This window comes from Hibiscus syriacus, unplaced genomic scaffold (assembly GCF_006381635.1).
Source record: "Hibiscus syriacus cultivar Baekdansim isolate YM2019G1 unplaced genomic scaffold, ASM638163v2 tig00110954_pilon, whole genome shotgun sequence".
NCBI lineage: Eukaryota > Viridiplantae > Streptophyta > Magnoliopsida > Malvales > Malvaceae > Hibiscus > Hibiscus syriacus.
This window is the reverse complement of record NW_024062931.1, coordinates 1,122,948-1,129,844: the sequence shown is the minus strand read 5'-3', so window position 1 is coordinate 1,129,844 and position 6,897 is coordinate 1,122,948. Positions and strand designations below refer to the sequence as shown.

Here is a 6,897-nt window from a genome sequence, read left to right as displayed (position 1 = left end):
TGGATAGGTGAGGTCGTATTTTCTTAAAAATTTAGAATTAGATTTTAATTTTTTTTATATATTTTTATTAAAAATTTATTTTCATTCTCTTAAAATATTATAAGTTTCAGTTCACCATTTTCTAAATTTAAATTCACTTCACGCTAACATAAATTTTTATGTTTGTCCCTACGAATAAATAATTTGTTCTTTAATTATCATCAATCCACCGATGATGAGTTGACGTCCCCCACCGATCACAAGCACGTCCCACTTCCTCTTCTTCAACGCTTGCATAGAGCTTGCATGGTTGCCAGTACCCAAGCTCCGTCGCTACATTGCACTCAACTATCAAGTCAATGGTAGGAGTTGCAACAAAAGGTGCTGGAATGAAAAATAAATAAATATAATATTAATTAATTCAAAATATTAATAAAAAAATTCATGTCATTGTAGGATTAGGAAGAAAATAGTTGAGTGACAAAAGAAAATTTAATGTATAAAGTCGAATGATAAAATTGAAAAAATTAAAAGTGTAATGAGTAAAATAGGAGAAAGTGTAAAGTTTATTTACCAAACCTGTAATCTTCCCATTTGAAAAATACACATGAAAGAAAAATTTATATGAGGAAGTGAATATTGATTTTTCTTATTTTTTAAATAGAAATGACCATCCAGTTCAGTTGGTAGAGTACAAGGTTCTTAACCTTGAGGTCGTGGGATCGAGTCCCATGGAGGACATTTCATAATTTGGAGGTTTCTTACGGAAGCTGTTCTCAACCTAGTGTTGGGGACAGCCTACTATCTTACCTCCCCTTACCCTATACATATGGAACAAGGGACAGCATTCTTATTTTTCAAATACATCCAAACAGACAATGTGGTAAATTACGAACTCCCAAAAGCCTTAGCTTCCACCCCACCTTATCTTTATCATCTTCCTTAAGTTCTGGTATTTCACAAATTCCAGCAACCCAATCCGAATTTTACCTTATCATATCCTAAAACCCTAATTCTCTATCTCCCCATGGACGCCGAGCCTTCTTTCCCGGGAACCAACTCTCCAGGTTCTTCTCCTTCTTTATCTTCTTCGTATTTAGCATCGAATGATGATTCTAGGTTGATAACTAACTCCTTTAGCGAACATGCTTTGAAAGATGACGAAAAAGGTAAAACTCGTGATAACGAGAATGGTGAGGGGATTTTTGAAACAGCGCCCCAGAGGCCATTTATGGCCGACCCTTTTGTTAGCGATGTCCCTTTCGCTGGTTCTGATGGTTCAAATGGGATTTTGAAAGACGACTCGCTTGGGGGTGGTGGCAATGATTTACAGGAATTTAGACGCGAGGGGTCAATGGAAAAGCCTGATATTGAAAGTGTTGGTAATGGAGACACGGAGGTCAAACTGGAAATGGGCTCCATTGGTGAAGCTGACCAATCCGTTTCGTCTATGGAAAGTGGAGCGGAAGGTAGAATTGGGATGGTTGAGAACAATTCAGTCGAAGGTGATGTAGCTAAGCTTGTCAATTCTATGATTGCGGAAGAGGGGAATTATAAGGTAGTTGAAGCAGATGTTCCAAAATTTTCCAGTGGAGAGGAGTTGGCTGTTGATGCAACACCTTTAACTGGAGATGCTTCGTGCATTCAGACAGCTGAGATTAAGGAAGCAGAGGTGGTTCCAGTTGCTGGGAATGCGAGCTTGGACGATGGTTTCAATCAGCTTAGTCATGATAAGGTGACCGATGGAAACTATTGAGGTCTTAGCTCCTGAACGGACATCAGAAACTGATGCCGAGAGGAAAGCTGATGCTGCTAGTGGGAGTTTGCTTGGTAAAGATGATTCTGGAACCGAGCTAAATGACCTAAAAAAGGAGGTATGTATTGATATGTTGGAACAAGCGTCTCCTGATAAAATAGATGGAGGGGGTAGAGATGGAATTCAGCCAACGGATCAGTCTTCTCAACCTACCAAAATGATGGCAGCTCATGAAACGGAGAATTCTGATAGTGATTCTCAAATCAAAAGATCGGTAACCATGGCAGTGGAAGAACCTAATTCACGTACGTCTGTAGAACAAACTACATTTTCTGAAGATGTCCGTTTAGAAGGTGAAATGGAAGAGAAGCACCATCAAAATGAAGGCCTTGCAATTGGAGGCTCAGATACAGATGGAGAGACTGAGTATGTTCTTCGAGAATGCTGAAGCTGCTAAGCAATTCTTGGAAGAGCTAGAGAGAAGATCTGCCATTGCTTCTCACTCAAGTGCTGATACTTCTCATGATCATTCTCAGATAATTGATGATCAGCTTGTCATTGATTCAGATGAAGAAGGGGATAGCGATGAAGAAGGGGAAGGGAAGAAGTTATTTGATTCAGCTGCTTTGGCTGCCCTCCTGAAAGCAGTAACTGGTGGTGGCTCTGATGGCAGTAACATTACTATAACCTCTCAAGATGGTTCCAGGCTTTTCTCTATGGAACGTCCTGCAGGTTTAGGATCCTTACTGCAAAATGCAAAATCTGCATCTTGATCTAACAGGCCTAACATATTTAGTCCTCCTGAAACAAGTAGGAGAGATTCTGACAATAACTTAAGTGAAGAAGATAAAATAAAATTGGAAAAATTACAGCTTATAAGAGTCGAATCCTTGAGACTCATTCAGAGGCTCAGACTTTCAACAGAAGATTCTATAGCAGCACAAGTTCTTTATAGACTGGCACTTGTTGCGGGCAGATAAACCAGTGAACTGTTTAGCATTGATTCTGCAAAGAGGAAAGCTCTGGAGCTTGAAACAGACGGTAAAGATGATTTAAGCTTCTCCTTGAATGTACTTGTTCTTGGGAAGATTGGTGTGGGCAAGAGCTCCACAATAAATTCAATCTTTGGTGAGGTGAAGACCTCAATTGATGCGTTCGAGCCTGCCACTACGGTTGTGAACAAGATTACAGGAATAGTAGATGGTGTGAAACTGAGGATCGTTGATACCCCAGGTTTGAGATCTTCAGCCATGGAGCAAGGTGCCAATCGCAGGGTCCTAGCTTCTATAAAACAATTCATAAAGAAGTGTCACTCTGATGTTGTTGTCTATGTTGATCAGTTGGACATCCAGACCCGGGATCTTAATGATTTGCCACTGTTAAGATCAATCAATAGTTCTCTTGGCAGCTCTATCTGGAAAAATGCCTTAATTGCTTTGACTCATGCTGCTTCGCACCCCCTGATGGACCATCTGGCTCACCTTTGAGTTATGAGGTGTTTGTTGCCCAACGTTCCCATGTTGTTCAGCAGTCTGTTGCTCAGGCTGTTGGTGATCTGCGCATGATGAATCCAAGTTTGATGAATCCTGTTTGTCTTGTTGAAAATCATCCATCATGTCGAAAGAATAGAGATGGCCACAAGGTGCTACCTAACGGTCAAACCTGGAGACCTCAACTATTGTTGTTATGCTACTCTATCGAAGTCTTATCCGAAGCAAATTCTCTCTCCAAACCTCAAGATCCGTTTGACCATCGGAAGCTCTTTGGTTTTCGTGTTCGGTCTCCTCCTCTTCCATACTTATTATCTTGGTTGTTGCAGACTCGTAGTCATCCTAACTCTCCACTGATCAGGGTGATAATAATGGTGACTCGGATATTGATATGGCCGATTTATCTTATTCGGATCAAGAAGAAGATGAGGATGAATATGATCAGCTCCCACCATTCAGACCTCTAAGGAAAGTGTAGCTTGGTAAGCTTACCAAGGAGCGAAGGAAGGCATATTTTGAGGAGTATGATTACCGTGTGAAGCTCCTCCAGAAAAAGCAGTGGAGAGAGGAGTTGAGAAGAATGAGAAATATGAAGAAATGAAAGCCTTCCGTCGATGAATATGGTAACACGGGGGAAGATGTTGATCAGGAAACTGGTGCTCCAGCTGCTGTACCAGTTCCATTACCTGATATGGTCCTACCACCTTCCTTTGATGCCAATAATCCAGCATACAGGTACCGATTCTTGGAACCAACTAATCAATTCATGGCAAGACCAGTTTTGGACACTCATGGTTGGGACCATGATTGTGGCTATGATGGTGTTAATGTTGACCGTAGTCTAGCAATTGCCAGCCAGTTTCCTGCTGCAGTGGCCGTGCAACTCACCAAGGACGAGAAAGAGTTTAACATGCATTTGGATTCTTCAGTTTCTGCAAAGCATGGTGAGAATGGATCATCCATGGCTGGCTTCGACATCCAAAATGTTGGAAAGCAATTAGCTTATGTTTTAAGAGGGGATACCAAATTCAAAAATCTCAAAAAGAACAAAACAGCTGCGGGCTTTTCGGTTAAAACAGTGCCGACCGAACCGAACTACCCTTAACCGAATTAATCGAACTTTTTTTTTAAACGTTAACCGAATCGAACTTTTTTTCAAACATATTAACCGAACCAAATAAATTTCAGTTAATTCGGTTAATTTTCGAATTAACCGATTTTTTTTTTAAATTTTCTAATTTATATAAAAATTAAATGTTTTTTAATTCAAAAAAAAATTTATAATTAATTTAAATAATATATAATTATAAAATAAAAATTTCAGATAAATTTTTTAATTAATTAATATTGATTTAGATTTAAAAGTTATTGGATCTTAAATTATTAATTGAGTTTTAAATAGTTTGGGCTTAGTCCAAATGTTATATATAATATATTTAATATTTTTTAATTAAAAAAACAGTTTACAATTATTTTAAATAATATATAATTATAAAATAAAAAATTTATATAATTTTTTTAATTAATTAATATTGATTTAGGTTTAAAAGTTATTGGATCTTAAATTATTAATTGGGTTTTAAATGGTTTGGGTTGAGCCCATATGTTATATATAATATATTTAATATTTAAAAATTTAATTTCGGTTAATTCGGTTAATTAACCGAATTCGAATCGAATTAACCGTTAACCGAATTCTAAAAATTTTCTTAACTGTTAACCGACCGAACTAATTCGGTAACCGAATCGAATTAATCAAATTAATTCGGTTCAATCGGTTAACCAAATTAGTTCGGTTATTTGAACACCCTAGAATTAGGTTTCCGAACGACAGTCCTAGCTCTCTTGAGTTTTCTGACCGTTACTTCATCACTTGGTTTCTTGGTAGTGGAAAATCTATCAATATGCTTGATATCGAGCATTGGTGATTTGACCACTTCCAAACTTGTAAGCATCCTAATATTGACAAAATCATCTTTACAGTCTACCAATATGCTCGGTATCGACTATTGGTGATTATACCACTTCCAAACTTGTGTCCTAATATGGACATAATCATCTTCATCGAGCTAATAGATGATCGTGTCTGAAGGAAAAATTTACGTCGAATAGATGATCTTGTGTCTAAAGAAAAAAATCTCTGTCAAATTCTTACATATGGGTGTTTTCCTAGTTTTATCTCGTGAGATAAGCAGGCAAAATTGGCATATGATGCCGGCGGTATATTTAATTGGCCCATTAGACCACACATAATTTTTTTTTGGATTTACAATAAATGCTACAGTATATGATAAATTCGTCATGTCGAGTGACGAGTTTGCTCAAATAATATTTTTAAATAATCTTAAGTAAGTGGGTCTCGTATGATCTAATATTATAATATATTTCTTTAAACTTGCCATGTAGACGATACGAGTCCGTTGAATTTTTTTTTTAAAATTCAGTAACTAATTTTTAAATTATAATAAATTTAAAAAAGTCTATGAAACTCGTCATGTTGATGTGACGAGTTTCATGTGATTTTTTAATGTTTTAGTTGTTTGTAGTCATTGGGTTTAGGATTATAAATATAAATTTAGAGTTTAGGGTTTTTATTGTGTATTATTAAGAAGAAGAAATACCCTCGAGATTTTTTTTAAGAATTCTTGTTAAAATGTTTACTCGAGATGAAATGCTACGTCTTGACGTTGTCCATATTTCCTTGTTTGAACTCACTCTAGAAGAAGAATGGGGCATTCGTCAGGATGAATGACACTTAAAGATCCACATGAATGAATTATTATATATCTACAACAATCTGGGTTGTAGCTAATCACATTTCTTCGTGGTTTTAAAGTGAACCGTAATTGATTTAGACGTTGATTGAACTTTGGAGTCCTGAAACGTATATTTTTTATTTTTCGAGTGGTAAATCTAAAATTAAACTTAGGACGAATACACATTTCATACAAATAAAAAAATAGCATAAAATAAATATATGTTTTGCATTATTGTATGATCTTTTAAACAGCGATATTCAAATATATAACAGGAATTATAATAAAATTAACAATAAAATATGATTTCTTAAAGTAATAAAGAAATATTCTGAAGGATAAAGTGCAACAATGATTACCCAACTTTTAAAGCACTTTCATTTTGACCATTTCTTGTATCTTATTTTCGAGCAGTTAATCATTACATGATTCGGAACAGTAAGGAGTCATCTCTTTGTTATTTAAGCCCATTATGGATTTGGATTTTTTTTTTCTTATCTCAATGGTTAAAGGACTCGTTGTTGTTTTTAGATGTCACAGTTTCGAGCATTAGTAGCTGTACCAGAACGGATACTACTTTAAAATCACGCTTAATAAAAAAAAACTTCATTTTGGGAGTCAAAATTAGACGAGCAAAATCATCTAGTTTTCCTTTTTGATTCATCTAACGCCATTGAGGGAGAATGAGATAGAGACCAGAATATCAAAAAGAATATAATTGGATGACCTGAACAGAAATTCAGTAATAGTTGGGTGACTTAAATAGTTAGTTTACCTTAATTTTAACCCATCAATCTAAGGGGCAATCGGTATGCAAATTAGACCGTTGAAAAAATGCTATCAAATCTCAACCGTATATCAGAGGCGGCTACAATCTCAGCCATCCATTAAACGCGTTTTTCATCTCCTCGCGCGT

At 36.2% G+C, this 6,897-nt stretch overlaps 1 pseudogene; it reads left to right on the top strand.

The window, feature by feature from the left end:
* Positions 1-854: 854 nt before the first annotated feature.
* Positions 855-4,345, top strand: LOC120148178 (annotated as a pseudogene).
* The last annotated feature ends 2,552 nt before the right edge of the window (positions 4,346-6,897 follow it).